This window comes from Ascaphus truei, chromosome 3 (genome assembly GCF_040206685.1).
Source record: "Ascaphus truei isolate aAscTru1 chromosome 3, aAscTru1.hap1, whole genome shotgun sequence".
Classification (NCBI taxonomy): domain Eukaryota; kingdom Metazoa; phylum Chordata; class Amphibia; order Anura; family Ascaphidae; genus Ascaphus; species Ascaphus truei.
In genome coordinates this window covers 135,068,360-135,082,496 of record NC_134485.1, presented here as the reverse complement: position 1 = coordinate 135,082,496, position 14,137 = coordinate 135,068,360, and positions in this window count along the sequence as shown.

The window sequence follows — 14,137 nt, the reverse complement described above, 5'->3', positions numbered from 1 at the left end:
GTCCCCGTCCCCCCAGTATACGCCCAGAACCATGGACCCGGTACTTGTTGTTCGGACTGTCTCCAACCAGCCATAATGTTGTGAGAGTGAAATTATGTCTAAGTCCAGCTTTGGTACATTAGAAGCAACTCTGAAACTTAACCTAAGCGTTTTTCGAAGCTACTTTTTGGCTAACTTCTTATAGGAAGGTCTAGGAGCTCTGAAAATGAACGTGCGCGTCTTTCACTCTTCCCGAGGGACTTAGAAGAATTTTGTGATATTTTTTATTAAAATGGTGTATAAGGGTATATATATAAATATATTTTATGCACTGTATATGAGCTGGCGATTTCTAAGTCTGTAGTTCCGAGAGGGGTTAACCAGGCTCACTAATAAAGGTCAAGCCACTTGGCTGCCAGAATGCCCTGCTTCAGCACAGACCAGAAAGGCATTGTGATAAGCGTATCCCCGGTATAGTCAGGGGTTAATGGGAGTCGTCCCCGTCCCCCCAGTATACGCCCAGAACCATGGACCCGGTACTTGTGGTTCGGACTGTCTCCAACCAGCCATAATGTTGTGAGAGTGAAATTATGTCTAAGTCCAGCTTTGGTACATTAGAAGCAACTCTGAAACTTAACCTAAGCGTTTTTCGAAGCTACTTTTTGGCTAACTTCTTATAGGAAGGTCTAGGAGCTCTAAAAATGAACGTGCGCGTCTTTCACTCTTCCCGAGGGACTTAGAAGAATTTTGTGATATTTTTTATTAAAATGGTGTATAAGGGTATATATATAAATATATTTTATGCACTGTATATGAGCTGGCGATTTCTAAGTCTGTGGTTCCGAGAGGGGGTAACCAGGCTCACTAATAAAGGTCAAGCCACTTGGCTGCCAGAATGCCCTGCTTCAGCACAGACCAGAAAGGCATTGTGATAAGCGTATCCCCGGTATAGTCAGGGGTTAATGGGAGTCGTCCCCGTCACCCCAGTATACGCCCAGAACCATGGACCCAGTACTTGTTGTTCGGACTGTCTCCAACCAGCCATAATGTTGTGAGAGTGAAATTATGTCTAAGTCCAGCTTTGGTACTTTAGAAGCAACTCTGAAACTTAACCTAAGCGTTTTTCGAAGCTACTTTTTGGCTAACTTCTTATAGGAAGGTCTAGGAGCTCTGAAAATGAACGTGCGCGTCTTTCACTCTTCCCGAGGGACTTAGAAGAATTTTGTGATATTTTTTATTAAAATGGTGTATAAGGGTATATATATAAATATATTTTATGCACTGTATATGAGCTGGCGATTTCTAAGTCTGTAGTTCCGAGAGGGGTTAACCAGGCTCACTAATAATGGTCAAGCCACTTGGCTGCCAGAATGCCCTGCTTCAGCACAGACCAGAAAGGCATTGTGATAAGCGTATCCCCGGTATAGTCAGGGGTTAATGGGAGTCGTCCCCGTCCCCCCAGTATACGCCCAGAACCATGGACCCGGTACTTGTGGTTCGGACTGTCTCCAACCAGCCATAATGTTGTGAGAGTGAAATTATGTCTAAGTCCAGCTTTGGTACATTAGAAGCAACTCTGAAACTTAACCTAAGCGTTTTTCGAAGCTACTTTTTGGCTAACTTCTTATAGGAAGGTCTAGGAGCCCTGAAAATGAACGTGCGCGTCTTTCACTCTTCACGAGGGACTTAGAAGAATTTTGTGATATTTTTTATTAAAATGGTGTATAAGGGTAAATATATAAATATATTTTATGCACTGTATATGAGCTGGCGATTTCTAAGTCTGTGGTTCCGAGAGGGGGTAACCAGGCTCACTAATAAAGGTCAAGCCACTTGGCTGCCAGAATGCCCTGCTTCAGCACAGACCAGAAAGGCATTGTGATAAGCGTATCCCCGGTATAGTCAGGGGTTAATGGGAGTCGTCCCCGTCCCCCCAGTATACGCCCAGAACCATGGACCCGGTACTTGTGGTTCGGACTGTCTCCAACCAGCCATAATGTTGTGAGAGTGAAATTATGTCTAAGTCCAGCTTTGGTACATTAGAAGCAACTCTGAAACTTAACCTAAGCGTTTTTCGAAGCTACTTTTTGGCTAACTTCTTATAGGAAGGTCTAGGAGCTCTGAAAATGAACGTGCGCGTCTTTCACTCTTCCCGAGGGACTTAGAAGAATTTTGTGATATTTTTTATTAAAATGGTGTATAAGGGTATATATATAAATATATTTTATGCACTGTATATGAGCTGGCGATTTCTAAGTCTGTAGTTCCGAGAGGGGTTAACCAGGCTCACTAATAATGGTCAAGCCACTTGGCTGCCAGAATGCCCTGCTTCAGCACAGACCAGAAAGGCATTGTGATAAGCGTATCCCCGGTATAGTCAGGGGTTAATGGGAGTCGTCCCCGTCCCCCCAGTATACGCCCAGAACCATGGACCCGGTACTTGTGGTTCGGACTGTCTCCAACCAGCCATAATGTTGTGAGAGTGAAATTATGTCTAAGTCCAGCTTTGGTACATTAGAAGCAACTCTGAAACTTAACCTAAGCGTTTTTCGAAGCTACTTTTTGGCTAACTTCTTATAGGAAGGTCTAGGAGCTCTGAAAATGAACGTGCGCGTCTTTCACTCTTCCCGAGGGACTTAGAAGAATTTTGTGATATTTTTTATTAAAATGGTGTATAAGGGTATATATATAAATATATTTTATGCACTGTATATGAGCTGGCGATTTCTAAGTCTGTAGTTCCGAGAGGGGTTAACCAGGCTCACTAATAAAGGTCAAGCCACTTGGCTGCCAGAATGCCCTGCTTCAGCACAGACCAGAAAGGCATTGTGATAAGCGTATCCCCGGTATAGTCAGGGGTTAATGGGAGTCGTCCCCGTCCCCCCAGTATACGCCCAGAACCATGGACCCGGTACTTGTGGTTCGGACTGTCTCCAACCAGCCATAATGTTGTGAGAGTGAAATTATGTCTAAGTCCAGCTTTGGTACATTAGAAGCAACTCTGAAACTTAACCTAAGCGTTTTTCGAAGCTACTTTTTGGCTAACTTCTTATAGGAAGGTCTAGGAGCTCTGAAAATGAACGTGCGCGTCTTTCACTCTTCCCGAGGGACTTAGAAGAATTTTGTGATATTTTTTATTAAAATGGTGTATAAGGGTATATATATAAATATATTTTATGCACTGTATATGAGCTGGCGATTTCTAAGTCTGTGGTTCCGAGAGGGGGTAACCAGGCTCACTAATAAAGGTCAAGCCACTTGGCTGCCAGAATGCCCTGCTTCAGCACAGACCAGAAAGGCATTGTGATAAGCGTATCCCCGGTATAGTCAGGGGTTAATGGGAGTCGTCCCCGTCACCCCAGTATACGCCCAGAACCATGGACCCAGTACTTGTTGTTCGGACTGTCTCCAACCAGCCATAATGTTGTGAGAGTGAAATTATGTCTAAGTCCAGCTTTGGTACTTTAGAAGCAACTCTGAAACTTAACCTAAGCGTTTTTCGAAGCTACTTTTTGGCTAACTTCTTATAGGAAGGTCTAGGAGCTCTGAAAATGAACGTGCGCGTCTTTCACTCTTCCCGAGGGACTTAGAAGAATTTTGTGATATTTTTTATTAAAATGGTGTATAAGGGTATATATATAAATATATTTTATGCACTGTATATGAGCTGGCGATTTCTAAGTCTGTAGTTCCGAGAGGGGTTAACCAGGCTCACTAATAATGGTCAAGCCACTTGGCTGCCAGAATGCCCTGCTTCAGCACAGACCAGAAAGGCATTGTGATAAGCGTATCCCCGGTATAGTCAGGGGTTAATGGGAGTCGTCCCCGTCCCCCCAGTATACGCCCAGAACCATGGACCCGGTACTTGTGGTTCGGACTGTCTCCAACCAGCCATAATGTTGTGAGAGTGAAATTATGTCTAAGTCCAGCTTTGGTACATTAGAAGCAACTCTGAAACTTAACCTAAGCGTTTTTCGAAGCTACTTTTTGGCTAACTTCTTATAGGAAGGTCTAGGAGCCCTGAAAATGAACGTGCGCGTCTTTCACTCTTCACGAGGGACTTAGAAGAATTTTGTGATATTTTTTATTAAAATGGTGTATAAGGGTAAATATATAAATATATTTTATGCACTGTATATGAGCTGGCGATTTCTAAGTCTGTGGTTCCGAGAGGGGGTAACCAGGCTCACTAATAAAGGTCAAGCCACTTGGCTGCCAGAATGCCCTGCTTCAGCACAGACCAGAAAGGCATTGTGATAAGCGTATCCCCGGTATAGTCAGGGGTTAATGGGAGTCGTCCCCGTCCCCCCAGTATACGCCCAGAACCATGGACCCGGTACTTGTGGTTCGGACTGTCTCCAACCAGCCATAATGTTGTGAGAGTGAAATTATGTCTAAGTCCAGCTTTGGTACATTAGAAGCAACTCTGAAACTTAACCTAAGCGTTTTTCGAAGCTACTTTTTGGCTAACTTCTTATAGGAAGGTCTAGGAGCTCTGAAAATGAACGTGCGCGTCTTTCACTCTTCCCGAGGGACTTAGAAGAATTTTGTGATATTTTTTATTAAAATGGTGTATAAGGGTATATATATAAATATATTTTATGCACTGTATATGAGCTGGCGATTTCTAAGTCTGTAGTTCCGAGAGGGGTTAACCAGGCTCACTAATAATGGTCAAGCCACTTGGCTGCCAGAATGCCCTGCTTCAGCACAGACCAGAAAGGCATTGTGATAAGCGTATCCCCGGTATAGTCAGGGGTTAATGGGAGTCGTCCCCGTCCCCCCAGTATACGCCCAGAACCATGGACCCGGTACTTGTGGTTCGGACTGTCTCCAACCAGCCATAATGTTGTGAGAGTGAAATTATGTCTAAGTCCAGCTTTGGTACATTAGAAGCAACTCTGAAACTTAACCTAAGCGTTTTTCGAAGCTACTTTTTGGCTAACTTCTTATAGGAAGGTCTAGGAGCTCTGAAAATGAACGTGCGCGTCTTTCACTCTTCCCGAGGGACTTAGAAGAATTTTGTGATATTTTTTATTAAAATGGTGTATAAGGGTATATATATAAATATATTTTATGCACTGTATATGAGCTGGCGATTTCTAAGTCTGTAGTTCCGAGAGGGGTTAACCAGGCTCACTAATAAAGGTCAAGCCACTTGGCTGCCAGAATGCCCTGCTTCAGCACAGACCAGAAAGGCATTGTGATAAGCGTATCCCCGGTATAGTCAGGGGTTAATGGGAGTCGTCCCCGTCCCCCCAGTATACGCCCAGAACCATGGACCCGGTACTTGTGGTTCGGACTGTCTCCAACCAGCCATAATGTTGTGAGAGTGAAATTATGTCTAAGTCCAGCTTTGGTACATTAGAAGCAACTCTGAAACTTAACCTAAGCGTTTTTCGAAGCTACTTTTTGGCTAACTTCTTATAGGAAGGTCTAGGAGCTCTGAAAATGAACGTGCGCGTCTTTCACTCTTCCCGAGGGACTTAGAAGAATTTTGTGATATTTTTTATTAAAATGGTGTATAAGGGTAAATATATAAATATATTTTATGCACTGTATATGAGCTGGCGATTTCTAAGTCTGTGGTTCCGAGAGGGGGTAACCAGGCTCACTAATAAAGGTCAAGCCACTTGGCTGCCAGAATGCCCTGCTTCAGCACAGACCAGAAAGGCATTGTGATAAGCGTATCCCCGGTATAGTCAGGGGTTAATGGGAGTCGTCCCCGTCCCCCCAGTATACGCCCAGAACCATGGACCCGGTACTTGTGGTTCGGACTGTCTCCAACCAGCCATAATGTTGTGAGAGTGAAATTATGTCTAAGTCCAGCTTTGGTACATTAGAAGCAACTCTGAAACTTAACCTAAGCGTTTTTCGAAGCTACTTTTTGGCTAACTTCTTATAGGAAGGTCTAGGAGCTCTGAAAATGAACGTGCGCGTCTTTCACTCTTCCCGAGGGACTTAGAAGAATTTTGTGATATTTTTTATTAAAATGGTGTATAAGGGTATATATATAAATATATTTTATGCACTGTATATGAGCTGGCGATTTCTAAGTCTGTAGTTCCGAGAGGGGTTAACCAGGCTCACTAATAATGGTCAAGCCACTTGGCTGCCAGAATGCCCTGCTTCAGCACAGACCAGAAAGGCATTGTGATAAGCGTATCCCCGGTATAGTCAGGGGTTAATGGGAGTCGTCCCCGTCCCCCCAGTATACGCCCAGAACCATGGACCCGGTACTTGTGGTTCGGACTGTCTCCAACCAGCCATAATGTTGTGAGAGTGAAATTATGTCTAAGTCCAGCTTTGGTACATTAGAAGCAACTCTGAAACTTAACCTAAGCGTTTTTCGAAGCTACTTTTTGGCTAACTTCTTATAGGAAGGTCTAGGAGCTCTGAAAATGAACGTGCGCGTCTTTCACTCTTCCCGAGGGACTTAGAAGAATTTTGTGATATTTTTTATTAAAATGGTGTATAAGGGTATATATATAAATATATTTTATGCACTGTATATGAGCTGGCGATTTCTAAGTCTGTAGTTCCGAGAGGGGTTAACCAGGCTCACTAATAATGGTCAAGCCACTTGGCTGCCAGAATGCCCTGCTTCAGCACAGACCAGAAAGGCATTGTGATAAGCGTATCCCCGGTATAGTCAGGGGTTAATGGGAGTCGTCCCCGTCCCCCCAGTATACGCCCAGAACCATGGACCCGGTACTTGTGGTTCGGACTGTCTCCAACCAGCCATAATGTTGTGAGAGTGAAATTATGTCTAAGTCCAGCTTTGGTACATTAGAAGCAACTCTGAAACTTAACCTAAGCGTTTTTCGAAGCTACTTTTTGGCTAACTTCTTATAGGAAGGTCTAGGAGCTCTGAAAATGAACGTGCGCGTCTTTCACTCTTCCCGAGGGACTTAGAAGAATTTTGTGATATTTTTTATTAAAATGGTGTATAAGGGTATATATATAAATATATTTTATGCACTGTATATGAGCTGGCGATTTCTAAGTCTGTAGTTCCGAGAGGGGTTAACCAGGCTCACTAATAAAGGTCAAGCCACTTGGCTGCCAGAATGCCCTGCTTCAGCACAGACCAGAAAGGCATTGTGATAAGCGTATCCCCGGTATAGTCAGGGGTTAATGGGAGTCGTCCCCGTCCCCCCAGTATACGCCCAGAACCATGGACCCGGTACTTGTGGTTCGGACTGTCTCCAACCAGCCATAATGTTGTGAGAGTGAAATTATGTCTAAGTCCAGCTTTGGTACATTAGAAGCAACTCTGAAACTTAACCTAAGCGTTTTTCGAAGCTACTTTTTGGCTAACTTCTTATAGGAAGGTCTAGGAGCTCTGAAAATGAACGTGCGCGTCTTTCACTCTTCCCGAGGGACTTAGAAGAATTTTGTGATATTTTTTATTAAAATGGTGTATAAGGGTAAATATATAAATATATTTTATGCACTGTATATGAGCTGGCGATTTCTAAGTCTGTGGTTCCGAGAGGGGGTAACCAGGCTCACTAATAAAGGTCAAGCCACTTGGCTGCCAGAATGCCCTGCTTCAGCACAGACCAGAAAGGCATTGTGATAAGCGTATCCCCGGTATAGTCAGGGGTTAATGGGAGTCGTCCCCGTCACCCCAGTATACGCCCAGAACCATGGACCCGGTACTTGTGGTTCGGACTGTCTCCAACCAGCCATAATGTTGTGAGAGTGAAATTATGTCTAAGTCCAGCTTTGGTACATTAGAAGCAACTCTGAAACTTAACCTAAGCGTTTTTCGAAGCTACTTTTTGGCTAACTTCTTATAGGAATGTCTAGGAGCTCTGAAAATGAACGTGCGCGTCTTTCACTCTTCCCGAGGGACTTAGAAGAATTTTGTGATATTTTTTATTAAAATTGTGTATAAGGGTATATATATAAATATATTTTATGCACTGTATATGAGCTGGCGATTTCTAAGTCTGTAGTTCCGAGAGGGGTTAACCAGGCTCACTAATAATGGTCAAGCCACTTGGCTGCCAGAATGCCCTGCTTCAGCACAGACCAGAAAGGCATTGTGATAAGCGTATCCCCGGTATAGTCAGGGGTTAATGGGAGTCGTCCCCGTCCCCCCAGTATACGCCCAGAACCATGGACCCGGTACTTGTGGTTCGGACTGTCTCCAACCAGCCATAATGTTGTGAGAGTGAAATTATGTCTAAGTCCAGCTTTGGTACATTAGAAGCAACTCTGAAACTTAACCTAAGCGTTTTTCGAAGCTACTTTTTGGCTAACTTCTTATAGGAAGGTCTAGGAGCTCTGAAAATGAACGTGCGCGTCTTTCACTCTTCCCGAGGGACTTAGAAGAATTTTGTGATATTTTTTATTAAAATGGTGTATAAGGGTATATATATAAATATATTTTATGCACTGTATATGAGCTGGCGATTTCTAAGTCTGTAGTTCCGAGAGGGGTTAACCAGGCTCACTAATAATGGTCAAGCCACTTGGCTGCCAGAATGCCCTGCTTCAGCACAGACCAGAAAGGCATTGTGATAAGCGTATCCCCGGTATAGTCAGGGGTTAATGGGAGTCGTCCCCGTCCCCCCAGTATACGCCCAGAACCATGGACCCGGTACTTGTGGTTCGGACTGTCTCCAACCAGCCATAATGTTGTGAGAGTGAAATTATGTCTAAGTCCAGCTTTGGTACATTAGAAGCAACTCTGAAACTTAACCTAAGCGTTTTTCGAAGCTACTTTTTGGCTAACTTCTTATAGGAATGTCTAGGAGCTCTGAAAATGAACGTGCGCGTCTTTCACTCTTCCCGAGGGACTTAGAAGAATTTTGTGATATTTTTTATTAAAATTGTGTATAAGGGTATATATATAAATATATTTTATGCACTGTATATGAGCTGGCGATTTCTAAGTCTGTAGTTCCGAGAGGGGTTAACCAGGCTCACTAATAATGGTCAAGCCACTTGGCTGCCAGAATGCCCTGCTTCAGCACAGACCAGAAAGGCATTGTGATAAGCGTATCCCCGGTATAGTCAGGGGTTAATGGGAGTCGTCCCCGTCCCCCCAGTATACGCCCAGAACCATGGACCCGGTACTTGTGGTTCGGACTGTCTCCAACCAGCCATAATGTTGTGAGAGTGAAATTATGTCTAAGTCCAGCTTTGGTACATTAGAAGCAACTCTGAAACTTAACCTAAGCGTTTTTCGAAGCTACTTTTTGGCTAACTTCTTATAGGAATGTCTAGGAGCTCTGAAAATGAACGTGCGCGTCTTTCACTCTTCCCGAGGGACTTAGAAGAATTTTGTGATATTTTTTATTAAAATTGTGTATAAGGGTATATATATAAATATATTTTATGCACTGTATATGAGCTGGCGATTTCTAAGTCTGTAGTTCCGAGAGGGGTTAACCAGGCTCACTAATAATGGTCAAGCCACTTGGCTGCCAGAATGCCCTGCTTCAGCACAGACCAGAAAGGCATTGTGATAAGCGTATCCCCGGTATAGTCAGGGGTTAATGGGAGTCGTCCCCGTCCCCCCAGTATACGCCCAGAACCATGGACCCGGTACTTGTGGTTCGGACTGTCTCCAACCAGCCATAATGTTGTGAGAGTGAAATTATGTCTAAGTCCAGCTTTGGTACATTAGAAGCAACTCTGAAACTTAACCTAAGCGTTTTTCGAAGCTACTTTTTGGCTAACTTCTTATAGGAAGGTCTAGGAGCTCTGAAAATGAACGTGCGCGTCTTTCACTCTTCCCGAGGGACTTAGAAGAATTTTGTGATATTTTTTATTAAAATGGTGTATAAGGGTATATATATAAATATATTTTATGCACTGTATATGAGCTGGCGATTTCTAAGTCTGTAGTTCCGAGAGGGGTTAACCAGGCTCACTAATAATGGTCAAGCCACTTGGCTGCCAGAATGCCCTGCTTCAGCACAGACCAGAAAGGCATTGTGATAAGCGTATCCCCGGTATAGTCAGGGGTTAATGGGAGTCGTCCCCGTCCCCCCAGTATACGCCCAGAACCATGGACCCGGTACTTGTGGTTCGGACTGTCTCCAACCAGCCATAATGTTGTGAGAGTGAAATTATGTCTAAGTCCAGCTTTGGTACATTAGAAGCAACTCTGAAACTTAACCTAAGCGTTTTTCGAAGCTACTTTTTGGCTAACTTCTTATAGGAAGGTCTAGGAGCTCTGAAAATGAACGTGCGCGTCTTTCACTCTTCCCGAGGGACTTAGAAGAATTTTGTGATATTTTTTATTAAAATGGTGTATAAGGGTATATATATAAATATATTTTATGCACTGTATATGAGCTGGCGATTTCTAAGTCTGTAGTTCCGAGAGGGGTTAACCAGGCTCACTAATAAAGGTCAAGCCACTTGGCTGCCAGAATGCCCTGCTTCAGCACAGACCAGAAAGGCATTGTGATAAGCGTATCCCCGGTATAGTCAGGGGTTAATGGGAGTCGTCCCCGTCCCCCCAGTATACGCCCAGAACCATGGACCCGGTACTTGTGGTTCGGACTGTCTCCAACCAGCCATAATGTTGTGAGAGTGAAATTATGTCTAAGTCCAGCTTTGGTACATTAGAAGCAACTCTGAAACTTAACCTAAGCGTTTTTCGAAGCTACTTTTTGGCTAACTTCTTATAGGAAGGTCTAGGAGCTCTGAAAATGAACGTGCGCGTCTTTCACTCTTCCCGAGGGACTTAGAAGAATTTTGTGATATTTTTTATTAAAATGGTGTATAAGGGTAAATATATAAATATATTTTATGCACTGTATATGAGCTGGCGATTTCTAAGTCTGTGGTTCCGAGAGGGGGTAACCAGGCTCACTAATAAAGGTCAAGCCACTTGGCTGCCAGAATGCCCTGCTTCAGCACAGACCAGAAAGGCATTGTGATAAGCGTATCCCCGGTATAGTCAGGGGTTAATGGGAGTCGTCCCCGTCACCCCAGTATACGCCCAGAACCATGGACCCGGTACTTGTTGTTCGGACTGTCTCCAACCAGCCATAATGTTGTGAGAGTGAAATTATGTCTAAGTCCAGCTTTGGTACATTAGAAGCAACTCTGAAACTTAACCTAAGCGTTTTTCGAAGCTACTTTTTGGCTAACTTCTTATAGGAAGGTCTAGGAGCTCTGAAAATGAACGTGCGCGTCTTTCACTCTTCCCGAGGGACTTAGAAGAATTTTGTGATATTTTTTATTAAAATGGTGTATAAGGGTATATATATAAATATATTTTATGCACTGTATATGAGCTGGCGATTTCTAAGTCTGTAGTTCCGAGAGGGGTTAACCAGGCTCACTAATAAAGGTCAAGCCACTTGGCTGCCAGAATGCCCTGCTTCAGCACAGACCAGAAAGGCATTGTGATAAGCGTATCCCCGGTATAGTCAGGGGTTAATGGGAGTCGTCCCCGTCCCCCCAGTATACGCCCAGAACCATGGACCCGGTACTTGTGGTTCGGACTGTCTCCAACCAGCCATAATGTTGTGAGAGTGAAATTATGTCTAAGTCCAGCTTTGGTACATTAGAAGCAACTCTGAAACTTAACCTAAGCGTTTTTCGAAGCTACTTTTTGGCTAACTTCTTATAGGAAGGTCTAGGAGCTCTGAAAATGAACGTGCGCGTCTTTCACTCTTCCCGAGGGACTTAGAAGAATTTTGTGATATTTTTTATTAAAATGGTGTATAAGGGTAAATATATAAATATATTTTATGCACTGTATATGAGCTGGCGATTTCTAAGTCTGTGGTTCCGAGAGGGGGTAACCAGGCTCACTAATAAAGGTCAAGCCACTTGGCTGCCAGAATGCCCTGCTTCAGCACAGACCAGAAAGGCATTGTGATAAGCGTATCCCCGGTATAGTCAGGGGTTAATGGGAGTCGTCCCCGTCACCCCAGTATACGCCCAGAACCATGGACCCGGTACTTGTGGTTCGGACTGTCTCCAACCAGCCATAATGTTGTGAGAGTGAAATTATGTCTAAGTCCAGCTTTGGTACATTAGAAGCAACTCTGAAACTTAACCTAAGCGTTTTTCGAAGCTACTTTTTGGCTAACTTCTTATAGGAATGTCTAGGAGCTCTGAAAATGAACGTGCGCGTCTTTCACTCTTCCCGAGGGACTTAGAAGAATTTTGTGATATTTTTTATTAAAATTGTGTATAAGGGTATATATATAAATATATTTTATGCACTGTATATGAGCTGGCGATTTCTAAGTCTGTAGTTCCGAGAGGGGTTAACCAGGCTCACTAATAATGGTCAAGCCACTTGGCTGCCAGAATGCCCTGCTTCAGCACAGACCAGAAAGGCATTGTGATAAGCGTATCCCCGGTATAGTCAGGGGTTAATGGGAGTCGTCCCCGTCCCCCCAGTATACGCCCAGAACCATGGACCCGGTACTTGTGGTTCGGACTGTCTCCAACCAGCCATAATGTTGTGAGAGTGAAATTATGTCTAAGTCCAGCTTTGGTACATTAGAAGCAACTCTGAAACTTAACCTAAGCGTTTTTCGAAGCTACTTTTTGGCTAACTTCTTATAGGAAGGTCTAGGAGCTCTGAAAATGAACGTGCGCGTCTTTCACTCTTCCCGAGGGACTTAGAAGAATTTTGTGATATTTTTTATTAAAATGGTGTATAAGGGTATATATATAAATATATTTTATGCACTGTATATGAGCTGGCGATTTCTAAGTCTGTAGTTCCGAGAGGGGTTAACCAGGCTCACTAATAATGGTCAAGCCACTTGGCTGCCAGAATGCCCTGCTTCAGCACAGACCAGAAAGGCATTGTGATAAGCGTATCCCCGGTATAGTCAGGGGTTAATGGGAGTCGTCCCCGTCCCCCCAGTATACGCCCAGAACCATGGACCCGGTACTTGTGGTTCGGACTGTCTCCAACCAGCCATAATGTTGTGAGAGTGAAATTATGTCTAAGTCCAGCTTTGGTACATTAGAAGCAACTCTGAAACTTAACCTAAGCGTTTTTCGAAGCTACTTTTTGGCTAACTTCTTATAGGAATGTCTAGGAGCTCTGAAAATGAACGTGCGCGTCTTTCACTCTTCCCGAGGGACTTAGAAGAATTTTGTGATATTTTTTATTAAAATTGTGTATAAGGGTATATATATAAATATATTTTATGCACTGTATATGAGCTGGCGATTTCTAAGTCTGTAGTTCCGAGAGGGGTTAACCAGGCTCACTAATAATGGTCAAGCCACTTGGCTGCCAGAATGCCCTGCTTCAGCACAGACCAGAAAGGCATTGTGATAAGCGTATCCCCGGTATAGTCAGGGGTTAATGGGAGTCGTCCCCGTCCCCCCAGTATACGCCCAGAACCATGGACCCGGTACTTGTGGTTCGGACTGTCTCCAACCAGCCATAATGTTGTGAGAGTGAAATTATGTCTAAGTCCAGCTTTGGTACATTAGAAGCAACTCTGAAACTTAACCTAAGCGTTTTTCGAAGCTACTTTTTGGCTAACTTCTTATAGGAATGTCTAGGAGCTCTGAAAATGAACGTGCGCGTCTTTCACTCTTCCCGAGGGACTTAGAAGAATTTTGTGATATTTTTTATTAAAATTGTGTATAAGGGTATATATATAAATATATTTTATGCACTGTATATGAGCTGGCGATTTCTAAGTCTGTAGTTCCGAGAGGGGTTAACCAGGCTCACTAATAATGGTCAAGCCACTTGGCTGCCAGAATGCCCTGCTTCAGCACAGACCAGAAAGGCATTGTGATAAGCGTATCCCCGGTATAGTCAGGGGTTAATGGGAGTCGTCCCCGTCCCCCCAGTATACGCCCAGAACCATGGACCCGGTACTTGTGGTTCGGACTGTCTCCAACCAGCCATAATGTTGTGAGAGTGAAATTATGTCTAAGTCCAGCTTTGGTACATTAGAAGCAACTCTGAAACTTAACCTAAGCGTTTTTCGAAGCTACTTTTTGGCTAACTTCTTATAGGAAGGTCTAGGAGCTCTGAAAATGAACGTGCGCGTCTTTCACTCTTCCCGAGGGACTTAGAAGAATTTTGTGATATTTTTTATTAAAATGGTGTATAAGGGTATATATATAAATATATTTTATGCACTGTATATGAGCTGGCGATTTCTAAGTCTGTAGTTCCGAGAGGGGTTAACCA